Source organism: Morone saxatilis, unplaced genomic scaffold (genome assembly GCF_004916995.1).
Source record: "Morone saxatilis isolate NCDOM2014 unplaced genomic scaffold, NCSU_SB_2.0 Contig17, whole genome shotgun sequence".
NCBI lineage: Eukaryota > Metazoa > Chordata > Actinopteri > Moronidae > Morone > Morone saxatilis.
The window spans coordinates 11,262,721-11,284,331 of NW_023339729.1; the positions used below are offsets into that span (position 1 = coordinate 11,262,721).

The window sequence follows — 21,611 nt, forward strand, 5'->3', positions numbered from 1 at the left end:
TTGCAAACTGTTGGTGCTGTAAAACAACAGTTTACCTTTTCACCTCTTCATCAATGGTATTTTATAGATAATAAACATAATACACATCAGAGCTCACAATTTCAAACAACCAAAATCTACCATCTTGTATGGGAAGAAGTCCTTGTTATATTCCTGAAGTAATTTTCTCTGTGTTCATTTATATCGTATATATTTTATTGTATCAACATAATATCAAAATGTTTTTAATTTCCTCAGCATAATAATCTGGCAGGTATCCATTTTTGCTATGATATTGTACCCCATCATTCTGATACAGGATTAAAGGATTAGTATACAGAGTCGCCAGGTGGATAACATATGTAATAATTGCATTATCATAAAGATTATAAACAAAATAATTCACCAAGGACATCACCATATACAACCAAAGCAGTGATGGAGTTGGGCAGGCCCCTACTAAAGCTACAACCACTTGACTTGCTATCTACTACATAAATGAGAAGCTTTATCAACAGCATGAAAAGACATGGCTGTGAATCAGATCTATTTCAGTAAAAACCACAAGCTTAACTGTGGTTAAGGGGTCAATCCTTTAACCATAGTTAAGCCTGTGACACCTCAAACAAGCTTGTGGCTTTAAAGGCACATCAAACGAGTGATTAGCCCCACAGTCGAAAGACAGAGGAGTAGTGTAAGAGAGAGCAAAGAAATACAAGCAATAAGCCAGTGTGTGGAATGCCATACCAAAATCATTTTGATAATGAATAGGAAATGCACTTTATTTGCTTAAAGAGCCTCAGGTGAGATTGCATACACCACATTTTGGACACGACAAGGGAGCTGATTAAATTTTCAGCCATGAGCTCTGCCAGTTGGAAATCTTGTTTGAGTGTCAGTCAGAGGAGTGAAGCAAAGAGCGAAAATGCTGAGAACGGAGTGTATAAATGCTTCACCTTTCTCTGTATGCATATCTTTCTCTCAATTTTCCCCACAATTTCTACCTGCATACCCTGTGAACTGCAACTACTACATGCAAGTTTGATTTGTTTGGCATTCACAGCATTGTTAAGGCACAGCCTTACTCTGAGATCTTGGACTGATCAGACTGAACAGAACACATCATTATGGTAAGCCAAAAGTTTAAAAAAAAGGCGTCAGACATGGCTTAGCTGTGGTACAAATGATAAAAAAATTAAAAGTATCAGCGAGGCCAACAGAGCAACCTTGAAGCCTTATGGACTCCGTAGTCATGGTTCTTCTTCTTCTGTATTTCTATTTTTTCTTTTTCTATTCTCTTCTCTCATCAGGAGATCATCAGGGGCTGAAACCCTCACAAGACATCTGATTGCCTTAAAGATGAGAGCGGTAGAGCCAAAGGAACAAGCTGTGGGCTGTGATTTTTCACAGACCAATGGCCCCAGAAAATAAAATGATGAGGGTTATTATTAGGACAGGACTCTAAAGCATGTGTGCCAAAAAAGCAGCAGAGGGAAGGTTGAAAAAAAAGGTTGTGGGAGCAGGATAAAAAGAATAGGATGATTTGACTCGTAACTGATGCATGAATAAAAAACAGTGACGAGCAATAAAAATCATAAAATGTAAATAGAGGTCTCCTTGCATAACGTTTTATGTAAAAGGTCCAGATCATTACACTCCACTGATTATTGGATCAGTGTAATAGTTTTCTTGAACCCAAACTTTAGGTATACATTAAGCTTAAAGATGTCATAAGACATGTGCTGTTTCCTCACAACAGCAGTAGCATCAAAGGCTGGAGGAAAAAGTAGAGAGTGGACAATTTCCAAGGAATACAACTTGGAATGTTTTCCTTGAAAAGATGCTGATCTAAAAACACAACCAGAGAGGAGCTAGGAAAACAAATTTCTGTTATCCCTCTTGTATATTTAGTAAGGCATTCATCCTTACCCACAGTGATTTAAAGTGAATGCATAATAAAGGAGCATTATCTCAATGGGACTCAAATTTCAATTGGACAGACACTGTTATACAGCTACAATCACTGGACTCAGGAAGCCACCTGTGCACTAAATGAGAAAATGCATCTAATTATTGAGAGAACCAGACTGTTGCAGAGAGATCTGACTTACTAGCAAATAATATCATTAATAAACTTAACTGTAATACTGAACCATTTGAAACTGCGATCAGGTTTTCACCAAACAAGACTAAGAGTGTGTGGGGATGTGCTTCTAACATGATCATTTAGCATGTTAGCATGCTAACATTGCCAATTAGCACTAAACCCAAAGTGCATCTGCTCATGGTGGCACTAAACAAACAAAATCAGTGGATCACCAAGGTCAGTAGGATTCATTGTCTGGGAATTACAAATGTCTTTATTACACTTTGTGTGAATCCATCAAATAGTCTGAGATATAAAGTGGAGGGCCGACAGACCAACCAACCAACCTTCTGACATCCATAGAGCCATACCAAACAACAATACAAAATGTGAAATTCAAGTCATAATCTACAACATCTTGCTACAAACACTAACATTTTGTCATTATATAAGCAGCAGAATTAGCTGTTTGACTGAAAAAATAGATAAATCGAGTTAAATTCATGAATCTATATCTGTGTGTAGACTGTAGTAGTAAGATAAAGTAAATGCCTTCAAAAAGTCCTCTTAATACAACATCAATTAAAAGAAGCAAAAGCAATACAGCTACAAACTACTTGTTAAACCAGACAAATTATCATGTAAACAAAGCAGTAGCTCCAGTACTGCGCTGAGGTTGATTCAGTAGCTTTCTTGACAAAGTGGTTATTTGAGTAAAAATCACAGCTTCTCGTCAGCAGCAAATGAGATACGTAAAGATTATTGGTGAGTAATGTCATAGGGGCAGGGTGTTTTAAGGTAAAAGCTTAGTCAGATTGTCTGGTGTGTAAAACAAGAGAGGATTGAATGAGCTCGGTTTGATTACAAGTGCCATCTCCCCAGTCTTAGAATGTACTGGACTATAATATTATTACAATCCCCCACTGAATCACCAGATCAAGTAACAGCCGAGAACCCAGAGAAGACAGCACTGTACCGCAACCCAATATTCACACCAAGAAATGTGTGTGTGTGTGTGTGTATGTGTGTGTGTGTGTGTTTAGTGTAAGACATACGTGTTTATCTGGCAGAATGATGCCTGGAGCATGTACCAACTTGTTAGCATGCTGCTTACAGTGAACCAATAAAAATTAAGACGAACAGTGGACTGACGAGGAAGAAAAACCAGCGAAAGTAAGAGCAAGAGGAAACCACAGTTTTGAATGGAAAGTTATTAGCTGAGTAAGGCATTCATGGAACATTTCAGGAGAAAATATTAACACTGTGCAACGTTTAGGTTGGTAACTTTTGCCCTACCAGGCTCCAGATGTGTCTTCCTGACATATCCTTCCTCTCCAACAAGACCTTTTTTCAGGTCACAACAATGTACTCCATCAACTTTAATCCTCAATAGTGGGGATTAAACACAGGGATTATACAGTCATACAGACAGTAAACAACAGGGAAGGCAAGAAGCTGTTAGTTTAGCTAAAAGACACATGGCTGTCCACTTTGTGCAGGAACCCAAGAGTGCAGAATGCACACACACACATACACACACACACACACACACACAAACACTCATACAATTCAGGCGTTTTCTAACCAGAGTTATGACAGGAACACCTCTCATGGCCCAATAAACAGCTCTGAGATTTTTTCCCCTCACACATCATATCCACTATGACTCATTAAGGCCAGCTATCAAATGCTGACTCACAGTGTGGACAACAACAAGTGCTCTCATCTCGTTTTAGGAGTCTATTTGGTTTTCAGTGGACCCATAAACACAAACAAATGCTCTGTGATTCAGGGTCGCCCAACGGGCATCTAATGTGAAAAAGTGAACCACTGACACCAAAAGTGATCTAAAACATAGTAAAAGTGATCAAATAAACCCTGTGGGGGAATTGCTGCCAAGATAAATATTTTATTTGGCATTACACACAATAACTTGTAACTGCGTTATTCTTAATCAATTCAAGCTTTATATTTTATTCCATAGGGGTGCAATGTTTATTGTTTTTATATGAAATGAGGGCTAATCATTGAAAGCTATCAAAGCTATACAATACAGGACAAGGGATAAAGAAAAAATAAATATATATCTATTTTATGAGAACTGAAGAGAAACACAATACACTTCCATTGTAATAACTGCAAGGAATATAGCTGTGCAATATGCAGGTCAGACCTCATCATGTCATATCCTCCACAAACAAGCAAGTAAATGCCTGCCTTGCCATCACGAATATGTTCACACCAAGTCGACAGCAAAACATTGTCCAATGCATGAAGACAGGGGATTGCATTAGTTTTGTCTGATTTAAGCTGTTCATCATCATGAGGAAATAACTGCAGCTGAATAATAGCATCAGTCTTTTTGTTCTCCAAGCATAAACCGATAAATTATTAAGTCTTGTGTGTTGGAGTTGTTTCCTGTTGTTGGTTGACTTGGTGCATTTACTGGACCCCTGTTTATCATCATATTCATCATCAACTTTTTTTCTATGTCCCTCACATCCTGTAAGTCTTTAATGGATGGCAGCTAACAACCAACTGTCCTCTTAGGCAGTCACAAAACAAATTTGTAATGTTTTATTTGTTTCAGTTTTTTTGGTTGGCCAAACTACCAAAGTCATTGTACTTTCATAAAATTCCAGGAATTACAATAAGTACAAAAAGAGGTTTTAAGTTAAATTTGTGGGATTTGTTGAACCCCTTCAGTTCATTGAAATATCAGGACAGAACATGATTATTTTCCCTATTTATCTCGAAAATCCTTTTTTCTGCTTTTACTGAAGGTAGAGTAGCATTAGAGATGAGCTGCATGTTGATACTGTTTTAACAGCCAGGTCAGTGTTCCCCAAACACACAGACGAATCTGCTAAGAAAAAGCATTGTTTTTTATGTTTACAATATTACGTCGGCTTAAAGTCTCAAGTATCATCTTGTCTTTGTACTTGGATTATAAAGCACTTTGCAATCTGCTGCAGGATTAACTAGTCATTTAGATGATCTATTAGAGGAACAAAGGGAACTTTTTAGTGCAGCTGGATTAAGTATTTATACACAGTAAAAGGGAACTGGATTTATATAGAATTTTTGTATTTATGGTTTCTCAAAAACACTGAGAATTGTAAAACCGTTGAAGTGATGCAAGCAGAAGTATGTCACATTCTCATGTGCTGTTTCATTTAATTATTAGCGATTTAGTTTTGTAAATTCTAACCCCTAACCCTAACCCATATGTCAGATCAATGGTAATTATGTCATCCTGATTGGATGATGGCCCCTTCGTACCAGATCTTGTTTTGTGATTTAGGTCATAAATGTATAAATCATTAACTTTGGTGTAAAATGTACTGTATTGTTCTCCACTATTCAAAAGCCATGCTATTTCCTAATCTAATGCTCAAACTCTTAGAAGTGAGTGTTTAACCAGCAGCTTTAATCTCCAGAGTCAACATTTCAGTATTTAGTATTGAGTATTGACACCAACATAAGATCTGATCCCTAACATTGAACAGGATCTTGAATGAGAGATCAGGTGGACTTGAACCAAAAGAAACAGCAACAGAGTGAATTTATTCAGTGTCCGATATGAGGACCTGTGTAGATTGAACAGGAGTTCTTGGCAGCAAGCTGACTTAGACTCAACTTGGACTTTAACATCAGTGACCTGTGACTTCAATTGGACTGTTTCAAAATGGCATTATATTTGGTGAAGAGTGCATTATGACTTGCAAAACAATGACTGGGGGCCAAGTCTGGCAAGCTGTAAGACTAGAAGCTAAGGTTTCCAAGATGAAAAGCAAAGAATCAATGTTTCTGTTGTGTGTTTGATCAAATAGTTTGTACATTTAAAATTAAGGAAAGTAGTGATTAGATTTGGTGATTAACTGCCAGCCCACAATGAACTATGAAAGCACTAAAACACATTTTGATACAGGTGTGTGAAAAAAGCTTCAGGCTGTGAAACCTTCAAGGTTGAGGGTTCAATGCTTTCAGTGACTGTTCGATTCAGTCATTTTGTCTGACTTGTACAAGAAGATACAAATAAATTTTGTCTTGTGGTATTTCTTGCTCCTGTCAGGTCTCAGTTTTCAGCCAGTCAGACGATGTGAAGTATTCTGCCGTCAGTAAAAACGATTGTGGTTTGAGCTGTCTGAGTGTCTCAAATTCCAGCTTAATTATCAAGCTGCTCCTTCCATTTAAAGTCTGAACCATATAGGTGGTTTTATCAACTCTGCCAACAATATTTGCATTGATCTCTCTCTCTCTGGATAAACTGAAACACTGATCAATCTCTGCTCTTCAGGTAATGATCTGGTTTCTCTATTTCAGCCTGTGACATTCAGCCTGGTATTTTCCATATTTGGTAGGTTAACACCACACTCCATGATGTATTGGGCAAATGCCCCTTCTGTGAAATCCATCACATATTTTCATGTCCTCACACAGAGTGGGTGACTTGGTGTAACAGGCCAACCAGATTTGAGTATATAGCAACCAGACTGAGAGGGTTTAGCAGAGACTCTGACAAATTATACATTAAAAGAACTGAAAATGAATGTTTTATTGTTTCATTCTGACAGTCAAATATTGCTATAATTTCACACTGCAAGAGTGTGTTTGGATCATGAAGCCTTTTCTGCAGACAAGAGACAAAGTAAATAGCTGTATATTAAACAGGGGACAGTGGGTACAAGGCGTTCCTCCTCTTCCATATGCTGACGACAAAAAGGTTAACACAGACAATGGTGAACACAAGGGAAATAATGAGACAGTCTGTTCACTGACAACCAAGAGTGGGACTGAGCAAATCAATATTTAGTGTTTAACCCTGCTACCGGGGCAACAGTCCAGTTTGAAAATAGGGATACATAAGTTTGTGTGTGTGTGTGTGTGTGTGTGTGTGTGTGTACATGCATGAATACTTGCATGCATTTTCTATATTTGTGTGTGGAGACCTGGGTTCATGTCCAAAAGCTTAAATGTCATTTCATAAACAATAAGCCCTTAGATCTTAAAATCAGACAGTAAGTACCACAAATTTTGTCTTTGCTCTATTTATAAGAGCTCTGTGAACTGACTTTAACGAGAGTTATCACAATGTATAACATGTAATTTATGTAATTAACATGACCAAGTGTGTTACTTTCAATCTTATTAGTTGGGCATATGACATTTTATTGGGAGGCAGGAAGAGCCTGCAAGTCTGGACAACTGCTGGAAAACATGCAAATTAGACACAGACAGAGGCCTCTTTACAATTCAATTGTATTCAATCAAAAAACCCTCTACATTCTTGGCATTTGTTATTGTCGAAAACAACTCAGTTGTAATGAAAGGGATCTTTGTATAACTAGGGTCAAAAATGTCAGCAGTTCACCAACCTGTGGATTCATCCTAAAATGAGAGTCCCACATCTGTAAGTGCACCTCTGCCAGTTCCATTTCCCCTGCCTTTTGTTCTTTGTACAAACCCTTCTAGAGCTCTTCCATTAGATAATTCCATTATCACAACAAAACTCAGGGCAATTAAATGCAGATTATGCTGTAATTCAGAGCCTGGTGCATTAGTCTGTGCCTGAGTCATGGAGCTATCTAATACACCTCTAATGCAGTCAGATAGTAATATCCCTCTCTAATCCTTGGTAATGTTCAGAGCTGCACCTCCCCATGGATTAACCAAACCCTCTCAGTTTTAAAAGCCTTCTGATCTGTACCAAAAGTGGCGTGCACCTCTGGAAGGTACACCTTTTATTATGTTGAATCCATGTCTCTCAGAAAAGCAGGATTTATGCCAACGTGCATTATTCCTTCAATAATAGTCTACGAGAGTGGAATTTAGGTCAGTCACAGTTAAAACAGAAAATTTCCCCTATTGTTGAAGTTCGTTATAGTCAATAGCGTAGGAGAGAAAATTTAAACTTCACGACATATTTTCACATATCTGCTGTGGCCTTTTACCTCCCACAAATTCCTTTTCTTGTTCAGAAATAATTAACATCACTGCAAACAGAAACATGAGGAAGAGCTCAAACCCACAAGCTGGGGGGGGGGGCAGAGGTGCATTTCAGTGGTTAAGGACACAAGAGAGATTTTAATGAATTGTCTGAAAACATAAAAGGTGAATGGAAAACGTTTTCATTTTATCACAGTTGTGTGGGGGGGCTTTCTTAAAAGGAAGTACATCCGATTGACTACACATAACCTGTCCTTGACCCATGTTGTATTGATCTGACTCTATGTGGAAAGATTACACATGTTCCTTTAGAGACATCAGTACTATATACGCTATTTAGAGTTAATGAATACAGATATTTTGAATTCCATGCTGAGCAGTATCTTTTGAGCTGCACTTTTCCCTTTGTATCCACTTATCACAATAAATGTGTAAGCGTTTAACAAAAGCTTAATTTGATTCAAATTTAAGTTCTATTATCGTATCTTTTGTAGGATATGCTCTAACTACTACTATTGTCTGACTGGGATTATCGACTTAACATTGTCTAGAACTTTCTGTATTTTGTATTTCTCTTCTATGGAGCACTTAAAGGTAATGACTAGGCTTTCATATTTTGCTGGATGTTGTCCCAGATGGGTCTGAAATTGAATAAAAGCACAAATCTGTTTCTGGTTTCTGCTTTTGGCTTTTGTTTAACACTGAGGCTATGTTTTGTTTTTTAAATGTTTGACTTTAAGGGAATATTCAGTACTATCTCCGGTAGACTTGGATAAAGAAACATTTCACCACTACAACACCACAAAGTGTCTGTGAGGACATATTACAACCATAATGATCGTGGTTAAGAGACAGAGAAATTCAATTATTCATTCAGCCGGAAGCATTAGCAAGAGCCCTGTTATGATTTCCCCGCTTATGTTACCTCTGAGTCACAAAGCTATACACATGATCTATATAAACAGAATGACAGAGACATAAACATACAGACAAGGAAAGTCTACCAGTTGTAAATAAAAGGCTTAACCGTCATTAGCTAAAAGAGTTGCCATCCTGCCCATCCAGCAGCACAGTGTCCTTGGGCTGGAGAACTAGAACAAGGTAATGGTACCTGGTCAGCATCAGCACCAAAACACATCATGAGACTAGGGATGTAACGATACACTCAACCCACAATTGCAATTCGCAATGCTGTGTTCACGATACGTTTTTCTCTCAATTTTGGTTCAACAAAATGAGACTGAAGGGAAATTATGACTATTTTCACACCTTGGGGTGCAGTGACAGCTCACATGGTAGAGCTGGCGCCCCATGTGCCAGGACAAGAGTCCTTGCTGCAGCAGCCATGGGTTCGACTTTGTGGCCCTTAGCTGCGTGTCATCATAAATTCCTGTTGATCATCACTTAATGTACACCCTATCCACCCTTTGATACGACCTATTAAAGTCCAGTATAATTAGTGGTCTGGGTTATTAAACGTCTACAAGGTGTCAGTCTGAGAACTTTTGGCATGTTTGGCATGTCAAACCACCTTAACTTAGTGGGCAATAAACTCTAGAGAGGAGGCAAGAGACAGAGAGAGAAAAAGAAGGAAAGACACAAAGGGAGAAACAAATCCTTCCTCTTTAGGCAAATATTTACCTTCGGAGCTAAAAATACGGACCTAATTAGATGTCTGTCTGTCGCTGTGTGGCTCAACAACATCAGCAACATTTTTGACTGTGTAAAGTCTTTTGAGTGAAGCTCACTCGGCACTCACTGAAGTTTTCAGGGAGATTTCCATTTCATTGCAACCAAGGCATGAGTATGATGGAATGAGCATGATACTCCTTGTTATTTCACTGTGATATTTATTAACTAATGTTTCCATTACAAGGCATGAGACAAGACTAAACTAGATTAGGTACACCTGGCTAAAACAAATACAGTTCTCCAATAAATTCTACCTTCATGAAGGTTTATAATGTTCAGTTTTTTGAAGTTTGTGGTGTGTTTTTGAACTGTACTGCATTATACTGACAGGTGTTTCTGTTATTTAGCCCACACTCATTGATATAAATGGGGTGGACAAAATAATACTGTACTGACACATGACCTTTTTAAGTGGCCTGGGCTCTTTGCTACATTGACTTTGGCTTTAATTCCAAACTTGTATTATTATGCATTGTAACATTCACTTACAGTATGTGACCAGGCGTGTTTTTCAGTTTTCTACATAAGTACATAAGATAAGATTAAAGATCATTCATCCATATGGAAAATAAAAATAAAAAGATGTAGAATATGTGATAGACAAGAAATTAAGTAGAAACCATAAGAAGAAGTGATGTAATACAACAATAACAAACCAGGCCATATGCTCTGTATATGGATTAAGTTGACAGCCACCGCTAACCCCTTTCAGGGAGCAGATGTTGACATACAGGCCTAAATGACACTTAAACCAATCTGTGTGTGTGTGTGTGTGTGTCTGTGCACATGCATGAGTTTATGTGTGTCAGTAAGGCTTTGTACATCCCTGCATTTGTTTGCATAAAGTGGAGCAAACTAATACAGCAGAAGGGACAACATACTGCACATTTGGTCACACAGGCTTAGCGACTCACATGTGGCTGTAACTACTGGTGATGATAGAGACGATAAAGCCCTATGAATCTTGGGTCAGCAGTTAAAATATCTATTACCCAGTGTCATTTATCAGGTTTCTCATTCATGAATTCCTCCAGGTTGCGGCAAAAGAAGTTGCCGTCCAAGTAACTGATTGATTTAATCTGCTTGCTCCCTACCAATTGCACTAAGTCATTAATGCAAATGGGGACACCAGATTACACCAGTTCTTTCCCCAGCTCAGTAAAGCACTATAGCACAGAAAGGCAAGCATGGACAACAGAAACATTTAAATAGGTCTCCAAACTGTGTTGAGGGTGTCCCTGCCTCTGCAGTTGCCAAGATAAAATTTCAAAGACAAGACAGGTAGAAGGGGAAAGAGTAGAGGCTCAGAGTCTTATTAAAAGAAAAAATAAAGGAGATTTGTACACACATTCAACCCTCAGATATATAAAGCAGCTTGACTTGTTCATATACAGAGTATTTACCCCACCTTTTAAGTGAAAACAAAGGAAATTGTTGTATGTGACTGTTTAATGTGATATTACCCCAAAAATGTTGTTTTTGACTCAGCCCAAATTAATCCATTCGGTTTAAACCCCTTGTCCCATCACATTCTTATTTTAAGAAGAAAGACGGTATTCCCCACTTTTAAAGCCAATAATTAAAGGTAAATTCTATCCAAGCTGCTATAGATCCACAATGATATGAAAGACCAACAATCATGAGTAAATCCTGAGAGCGCCTAGTCCTGAGATGTTGACCTCTGGGGATCTCTGAAGGTCACCAGTCATTGATGTAAAGCAGCATGCTAAAACTCAGGGTTTTATTTAACTGCAGAGGCCAACATGAGGTCTGTGTTAAATGGCAAGACAGACAATCCAGCTTAGGGACACTGCAGCCAGCCCAGAGACCTACTTTGCCTGCAGACAGATGTGGGATTTGTGACTTGTCGATGTTACAGCATCGATTCAGAAGTGAAGGGAAGGATTGTTCCCTGCTGCTCACATCCAGCCCAAAAAGTTAATCCCAGTAAGCGGGCACACTTCCTACGAGCAAATGACAGAACAACAGGTGGTTCCATTCACAAAAAAAAAGCCTGAATGAGTGGTTCATTCAAGTAAAAGCTACCATTAAGCTCCCATTAAGCACCTATTATACTATTCAACCCCTCAAAACATTATCATCAACCATTTCAAAGTAGATTTAACATTGAAACCACAGACGTGGCTTTAATCATCTAAATGGATGATTTCAAAAACCATTACAGCTCCTGCAGAGTTTATTTTAGGTCAAACTAACCTAACTACCACAAATCTGTACATTCTGAAAGGACACTGTGTATCTGCAGGGATAATGTGTGCCAACACTGGCATCACATCGTGGTTGCGGGTCACCATTCTGTTGTTTCCATTTGCTCTCAGTATGCTTCATCTCTTTTAAATTCAGTTAAATTCCTACACTTCCTCATGCCTTTTAACAACACCCATACAACTCGACAAGAATGCTGCAGCCATATGTGACTTTTTAGTCAACAAAAAGTCACACATCTTACTGGAAATGAAATATGATTTGTGGCTGTGATACATCATGTTGTACAGTACTGCTGCCAGTGCAGAAATAGTATCTACCACGGTTGATTTCTCCATGTACAATTGCTAAGCATTGTTGCAAAATAGTGAGTCAATAAAGCAAATTCTACATTAGTCCTGGGACATACTCATGTCTTACTAATAGAAAGTGTCATATGTTTTACGTTGTTCACTTGTTCTATGGGACTCTATAACCAAAGACATTACTGGAACAAAAAAATAATTTCCCATGATAAATACAATAAGCCTGACAAATTTGAATTCAAACCTTGTAAAACTAGCTAGCCACAATAAATATCAACTATAACCATTCTTGACAAGCCAAAAGGGGGATCACTATGATCTGATACATGCTGCCTCTGCACGTTCTCAACCGTCCATTATGACCAAGCTGCCAAACGCTTCCTCCTGCAGGAGCTTAAGCAAACACAGAGCAGACACCACGACACAGAGTTGCTGGCAAGGCCTTCTCTTTCACCCCACTCTACATGGGTCCACTGTCCGCACAGAATTCTTGCCCATACATCAATACATGCACACACACTCATATTAATAATTTATGTTTCTGCTTTACAAGGCCATGTATTAGCAAACAGGGCTTGCTGAGGATTTTCCGATATTACTGCTGCTTCAAATAAACCCTGTAGCAATGTTGATGCTGCAGTAAGAAAAGGCAGAAGTAGCGACAGATTGCTTCTGGTTCAGATAAAATGTCACACTCATCCAATAGAGGCAAATAAATAATACTCCACATGGCATCATTCAAACAGCGTGTCAATAAAACACAAAACAGCTGTTTGTGTCAACTGTGTTTGAGCAACTTGCGTTTCTGCAATTAATTAATCAGTGGATATAGTTTTAGTCACATGTAAGAACCAGTTAGGTCACATCCAGTGTTTAAGCCAATGCGCATGCTGGAATCCAGGAGCTTAAAGTTGTGAAAAAGAGAACAGAACAAAGCCATGTGATGTATCTTGTAACTGTGTTGTCCAACTGAAGAACATAAATATCAAATTCCATGTGACATCAGCATGACACCAGCAACATAGACGTCATCCCACCTGGGACTGCTCAGTCAGTCCCCTTCCTGCACTCAAATCCCCTTATCAAACTGTGAAACAGATTTGGGCTACATCATGACAGCATGCAATCAGGAACTGAACAGTGCTCTATTATCTCATGACATGCAGGTGTCAGAGGATGTATTTCCCTCCATGCAGGAGTCGTCCTGTGCCAAGAGACAAGCAGATTTGCATCAACATGTCGTCCAGGTCTCCATGGAAGCCCAGAAGGTAATCTAATACAGTCAGAAGCATGGAGAGAAGAACTGCAGCCAGGGAACAACAACACCATTTCAAATATTGACATATCTGACTGAACATCAGTGCTCCGTCACATAACTTTAAAAGCAATATTTGTGATGAATGCTCATTCTGTCAGCACTGGGATTTACATATTCTAACACAGTCCCTCTAGCCAGACAAATACGACAAACAGCAGCGTTTTCTGTGCAAACACCACCTTATACGGTGCCAAACACAATTAGAGCTATGAGGTACATTCTGAATGCAACATGGCGTTTCCCCCAAATGCATGGTGGGAATTCAGGTGATAAATAATGCAGACCACCAAGATGGATTAGTCTAATCTTAATGCAGCTGGTCTGAATTGATTGGCGAGAAACAGGAAGACAGACAAGAGGCTCTTATGGAAATCCAAAGCAGCCATTCGGTTTACTTTGGCAATGCTAAATCTGGTCAGAACCAAGCTGCACCACCTGCACCTCCAATTCACCTTCCAAAGTAATCATTAAGACTTTATTCAGCTGTGCCTTAAAGACAAAGACATGCTGGGTGTCACAAGTGATGTTTATTTGCAGTTTATTAGCTTTATTTAAACACCATAATTAGGAAATAGCAGTTTCAAAGCATTGTGCTTGACAATGAAGTTGGTCAAAGGCAACACAAACTAGCTGTCAACAACTCACGTTTTTGCACAATATGCCTTACATCAGTTTTATCTACAGTGTAAAAAATGCATATTTCTGCAAATCAAAACACATAATCCACATTTGCTACATGGGGCTAAACCAGAACCATCAGTATCTTTTCAATGCTAAGCTATTGTCATTGACTCACATACATGGTTAGCTAATGCTGCTGCCTGCTCGTGTTTGTCTAGCAGGTTACTGCTGTCTCCACCTGAAGATTGAATAAGGTGTGACCAGCCAGTCAAAAATAAGCAGCACTACATTTTTGAGAACTATTAGGACTTAAGTGTTTTGTTGCTGTTCATTTTCGTCTGGCAAGCCTCTGGCTGTCAAATACAATAATAAAGAATATTATTGTAACTACCACGGATATACCCAGTGTCTTGTTAATGTTGGTTTTATAGTATTGCTGAGTGTTTTTTATGCTTATGGATTAGCCAGTAGTGTGGACTGAAAATAATAAAAAGTAATTCAGCCAGGAGTTGAGGTGAATATGAATCCATGGTGTTGACCCTTTTACAGCTGGGGAGGCTTTAGGACTAAGACGTTTTACTGCTGGGGATTTGCTGGAGCAGCATTAGTTATTATGGTCTCTGTCAGACAGGCCACATCTCTCTAGGCACCAGGGAGGGATCAAATTTAATCGATTAACTTTTAGCCAAAATGCTGAAATTGAAATAACAGCATAAAAGTTCCAAAACTAACTTAAACCTAAGCTTCCTTTAATAGTACCATCATCTCAGTAGTTGGATGACTATGTATTGCTTTGAGAAAGACAATAAAGAAGTTGAAAAAATTAAATAGAGACCCCAATGAGTATGGCATGAACATATATCCCTGGTAAAGTCACTAACATCTGCAGAACCTGACTAAAATGTGTCCACAGACAAAGCTCTTATGTAATCACACAGCGGCCATCTAAAGACAGAGCAAGTGTCCACCTATAAACAGAACCAACTGTATGTATAGCAATATATCTCTTCAGGGGACCGGGCAGCAACTCTAAATATAGCCGTTGCTGAACTCTGCCTCCTTCCTCTCTGTCTCATAAACACATATTGCCCCACACACTCACACATACATGCCATGATGCCTTTTATCTGCTCTGTTTCATTCAAAGGATCTCTTAATCTTGCATCTTGATGTCCATCTAACTCTGGGCCCAAACTGTATAAAGGGCCATGCATTTGGAACATCTTAACCCTAAGAGCATGACCATGTGAAGGAGACACTGGATATGTGGGAATGTGTGTGTAGAAAGTAAGTGGCCATATAGGAGCAACCCCACAGGCAGCCATCCAGGGCAGAGGGCATTGAAGAGGGCAGTTTTCTGGCTGTCAGCCCAAGAAATGACAGAGGACAAACAACAGAAAAGTAACACGTATATAAGTAAAAAGACAGATGAAAAGAAAGGAAAAAGAAATATCAGCTGTTAGCTTCAAAGCTGTTAGCGATCTGTTTCTTTGTTCTAAGTATACCACCGATTTACAACAGAGAAAGGAAAAAAACAGAGAGAAAGGCACAAAAAAAGGCACAGCCAGTAAGGTAGCAGAGGTAAAGCGACAGATGGAGCAGGGTGGTCTGTGGTTTCCCAGCTCCGACTGAGGCTGAGGGCTTATGAGAATCCCAGGACGACAGTCAAAACGGCTTTCATGTCTCTGTCATGAACCATTTCTTCTCGGTGGGCCAAAATTATGAATTGAAAATTACATTTAAGGCTTTCATGGCTGAAATAGTGACAGAAATGAAAAGCTCTGATACCCTGGCAGGCTCTGTCCTTTTTGTTTGAAGATTCACTTTCCCATATTTGTGTGGGTAAATAATTAAATAAACAAACAAACACAGAAAATTATAGCAAAACAATTTGTGGAATCTATTAATTTTTGCCCAGAATCTGAAGTGGCATTTAAGTACTTCAAAGTTTCATCACTGATGCTTTTAAACCCCTTCTTGTTTTCTGCTCACTGCTATTACACCATTAAAATAACGAACTGTCATCCATTAGATAGAGGAAACACTACTCATGAAAAATAATCCACGTTTATATAAACTTTGTGTACTGGTAATGTAATATATTTATCCGTCTAATGAAAGCACAATTGAAGACAGTTGGAGAGATATGCAATCCAATAATTTCCCTGTAAAAGTATTACTCACTTAGGCACATATCAGTGCGGTTTATTTTAGGCCATCTGAGGGTGAAATAGTAAAATACTCCCATGTCTCTCATAAAAAGATGGAGTTTATTATTGGTTGTGTAACACCCTGGAGGAATGAAAGTATGAACAAATGTATCACTCTCTGTATGATGTACAAATCTGCCGCATAACAGGAATGGAGCTGTGCCGCCGTTAAATGCTGGCTGCTTGTTGGGTCTTTATGTCTGTATTTTCATGACCAGGTTGGACAATTTGCTGTCATCAGCTAACAAAACTGTGCAATGTATAATAAATCCAGGCCGATGGTCAAATAAGTTATGTGTACACAACCTGCCTTGTCTTTTCAGGCCACCGGTGACACTGCAATGGTGCTGAACCTTTAGCTTTATAACCAGGCTTCTGATACAACTTCAGGATGTAGCGCCCAATGAAGCAGAAAATAGTCCGAGTAGCGTGTGCTGTTTGATCAAGTTGAAAATAGAGAGATAAAACAACAATAAGTAAGTAGTCCCCGTCTACGTAAGCGTAGAAGGGAACTGTGGACACTTGGCGTTTATCTTTCCATGGACAGTCAACAAAGACATTATTGGGATGACACTGTGGCGGATGTGCACGCGGATATTTTGAGGACTGTCCAAACACTGAACAGCACATGGTAAACAAGTCGGCAGTGCATTGATGAGATCTGGCGGGTGAAAATATTTGTAGTCATTATTGTTTGTCTGACACTGTCAAAGTTTGGTCTAACACATTAAACAAGACCACTAAACATCAAAGGAACAAAGAGGCAGGGCGGGTTTGTGTTTGAGTTATTGGTTGAGTTTTCATAATGCATGCTGCCAGGTTCATAGCATAGTGCAGTTTTGCCTCTGTGGCAGGTTTGCTGATTAACAATAGGACCAAGTGCATTTAGCTAGCAGGGTAAAACAAGGGTCAAACATCCATCACCCTTGATCTGTGCATGCCCTCTCTGGTAAAGCTGGACGTCCTCTCTCTTGGGAGGCAACAGAAAAACTCATTAGCTTCTCCTCGTGTGTATCAGGGAACATTGGAAAGCCTTGGGTGAAATTTAGTTGTCTATAACCTGCCAATAAATGTCCAATCCACTGAGGAACTTAGTGGTCCTACTCAAGAAACCACTGAGTGAGCACAAATACATCGACTGCAACAACACACAAGAAATGACCTGTGTTAGGATCATTGTATGGAGAAGAAATCGAGACTGTGTACAGCACTTGAAAACCATTTCTCCTGGAATAAAAACAAAAACAACGTTTTGCGAAGCCTTCTGGTTTTGATTTTATCTCTCCTTTTATTCCTCGTTCCTTTCAAAATACCTTTCTAGTCTTTGTTGAAATATGTCCTCAGATACTTTTAAATTATAGTTGGTACAAAGCAGCAGTTTAAGGGATTATATTCATCCACTGCCATTTTACCAAGAAGCCAGAAGGAAAAGAAATTTGTGAGCCGCAGTTTTGGAGTCTAAGTAACAATTTCCTGCTGCATATCTGTCAAAAGAGACTAAAGTGAGCATTAGCAGAAGTAAAATGGACTAAAACGCTTGTTATGAATACAATCTGAAATAGGATGTGGGATCAATAATGTGGGACTGTATGTGGCACTAATGTTTTCATGTTTCAGCTTACACTGGCAGGCCACAATGGCCTCATGATACCATCTACATCCTGTTAGAGAAGTCACTTTGTGGCAGAAATCCTGGACTGGTGAGAAAATCTAGAGCAAGTAATGAATATTACACTAACACTCCTCCAATGAGTGTCTCCACAGGTGCCTCTGAAGCAGGCAATTGACCCCCAAACACTTAAGGAGGGCTGCTCAGCGGCCAGCACAAGAGTGGGCTCGCTATCATTATGTTCAGCCGAATTAATGTGAAACAGGTCACAGAACAGGATTATACTGTCAGCTTAACCCTTGGTAAATCAGTGCTTCAGGAGATGTAAACCAAATGAGAAACCCTAACCCTCAACCTCCATTGTGAGCCTGAACGGTACATCTGCTGATTGACATTGGTACAAATTGCCCGGCTGTAATACAATGTCAACTAAATGGTGATTTGAGATACCCTGCTGCACAACGGCAACAGGCCAGAGCCCTGAAATAAGACTCCACAGGAAAAGTAGCCAGTTGACAACAGACAGGCCTTCCCAATACAGATACCATCTAGAAAGGTGGCATCTGATAGGCTTGTCTGTTTCCACAACATCAACTCTCCTCAACATTAACATTTGGTCTAACATTTCATTCCAAGGGTGACGCTGATGAAATCAGTGGTTTGTTTGTATTTCACCTGTACCCAAATAAGTTTATTCTCCATACAATCAGTTCTTGTGATTTTAATGGACAACCCTCACATCATACAACTCACAATTATTTTCTTTATTGATTAATCTGTTGATTACATTCTGAATTAACTGTTTAATTATGGCTTCAATAAAATGTCATTAATGCCGATCACAATTTTCCCAGGCCCAATTCCACACATTCAAATTATTTTGGCCAACCAACCATCCAAAACCCAAGATATTACATTTACTCTTAAAGAAGAAACACCAGAAAATATTCACATCTAAGAAGTTGAAACCAGTGAAATCTGGGCATTTTTACTTGACTTGAATGTTTAATCAATAATCAAAAGGTTGGAGTTATCATGACATCCCAGATGGAAAACCTGTTATGTACTTTGCATGTTTTTGTATAAATTTTAAATAAATAAAAAAAAAGCACACAAGCATAAACACAGTCAATGATCTTACACACATCACACCTTTTAATTCCAAAGTTCACAACACTATAAACTACACGTGATGTAATACTGTGCAGCCCACCCTATACTTAGAAAAGGGACATTTGAAGGGTTGAAAATTAAATGTCACTCTTGTTACAGAAATGCCACTCTCCAGTTTATCACTTTGTCATTTTCAAGTAGTCACTGAGAGGCTCGCTGTCTCTGCTAGAGGACTTGACCCTCATTTTATAGGAGCTTAAGTTTAATAATTGATGGCTAAACAGATATTATAAAGTGGGGACCTTTCTCTCTCTCTGAATAGCTGCAGAGTAACTAACCACCTTCATCTTGATAAGGCACACACATTATTTATTTAACACATCCAGGCACAGATTCATGCTGGAAGAAGGACTGGTCAGTTAAAATCTGCTGCCGACGTCCTTCTAATCATTTAATTTATCATCTCCTTTATCAGAAGCAGTGACAGTAACAATGAGGCATGTGGATGACAATGACAACTTGCTGCTAAAGCAGAGGAGGGGGTTGGCAGACAAGCTGACGATAATGTCAGGTTATGCAAAAACACGTTGGGCTGTCAACACTCCCGACACCTTGGACTGACTCATTACTGAGCCTGGTTTCACCCAAGTAGGAGCCAATACTAGAAGCCCAAGAGTGAACTGCATCTGCACCTCTGTGAGAGAAGATCACATGGCTGAGTGGGTGTTGGGTTGTTGGCAGTCACACCCGCTAGGGAAAAAAATCATTTACATGTAGACACAGGAGAGTATGTGTGTTCCTATATGTGGACATATTCCAGACACACAGGACACTCTGAACCATTTATTGTAACTCTATGATGAGAAATGACTCAGCGAAGGCCTCTGTATGTTTCACTCTCTCAGACACCCTCAAGGGAAGAACTTCTGAATCATTGAGATCAGACACCTTGCGTGGCTAAATGTTTATCTTTAAGTCTCCAACGGAGAGAGAACGTCTGCTGTTCTACTGAACAACTTTCCAATTGAGTCCTCCACTGTATGTAAACAATACCAGTCATCTGATCATAAATACTACATCTTTTAGAAAGACTGCACCAGTAATTCAACTTAAACAACCAATGCCTGTGATCAAATATAGTATGTGGGCACACTGATTTGAATTCCGTCTGTCTAGAATGTAAATGAGAGGCTGTGCACATAACTAGAAAAGCTTGCAATGCACTTTGAAATGAAAATGTTTTATATATGTTGTTTTTTCTTATTATATATTTTATACTTGTGTGATTTCTGCATCACCTTAACAAAGGCTCATTTGGGTTTAGTTCTCTCTTGAAAGGTAATTATTTATTTCAGTGATTAAATAAAGGGATCCAGATATCAGTGAGGCAACACTGAAGACAATATAAGACTATATCTAAGTGAAACATCAATTTAACATCATCTGTGCTGTTACCTGGGCTCTTGCCGTCAGAGTCAGACTTTGGCAAGCCCAAATGTTTCCACATTAGATGAGGAATTCTGAGAGTTGATGCATGCTGAAGCTCAAAATGGCGGGTTGATGGGAAATCCACCTTCAGTGATGTTGGGGATTTGGAAGCTGACATGGGCAACTAGATACGTCCATATTTGTGTGGTTTGTACATCCTCTCTACTCCTCTCTATCCTCCTCGATTTGACTTTTTCAAAAAAATAGTCTCACCTGTCATTCACTGTTGTTTAGGCTTTAGGTTTAAGCGTTAAATAGCACATTCAATTCCAATTATCGCTGTGATAAATCAGCATTTTAAATCCAATTCAGCATCATGCCAGCAAGCTCAAAAGAACAGGTTGACATATCAAAAGCATCAACTATGCTGCCATAAATTTATCTCTAAAATGATGAAACACAATATTATTCTGGGCTCCTTTCCCTCAGGCCACATGATTTAGCACATTTTGACCACAATAACACTACCCTGACTGTGGGTAAATAAAACACATCATGAGCGGAATGGAAATAGTGTTGGTGCATGAAAATCAAGGTTATAAACATATATGATATGCCCTAAAGACTGGGGTGGTCTGTTCATAATTTTGTCCACTTTGATGTTTACCTGTGTTTCTCTTCATAAGACAACAGAAATAACCAGAGACTCGCACAAATAGACAAATCAGTTTTTTACACAGGCCTTAAAATGTCCCAGCTGACCAAATGAAATGGCGCTGGTGTCTCTAAGAGCATCAAACAAATGAGAAAAATTGATTAACCCTAAATCTGACATTTCTAGGGAGGGTAACTGATAAGATTTTATTGATACCAATTTCATTATCGATTCTGCTAGTGCTTATTGGTCTGGTTCTTTATTGATTCCCTTAGTGATTCCTGATCAATTTTCTGTGTGGAAAAAACACTGGACTACACAGCGCTAATGTTATTATAACATAGGGTAATCACCCTTGGGAATGGATTGGGAATTGGTTGGTGGGTAGCGTGTCAAAAACATGGCATTCTGTATTGAAGG

General features: G+C 39.0%; 1 protein-coding gene across 2 annotated transcripts in view; it reads right to left on the bottom strand.

The window, feature by feature from the left end:
- The window catches only part of prkcaa (protein kinase C, alpha, a), a 139,853-nt gene that overhangs the window by 115,145 nt on the left and 3,097 nt on the right, over positions 1-21,611 (bottom strand). The gene's annotated exons all lie outside the window — the stretch shown is intronic.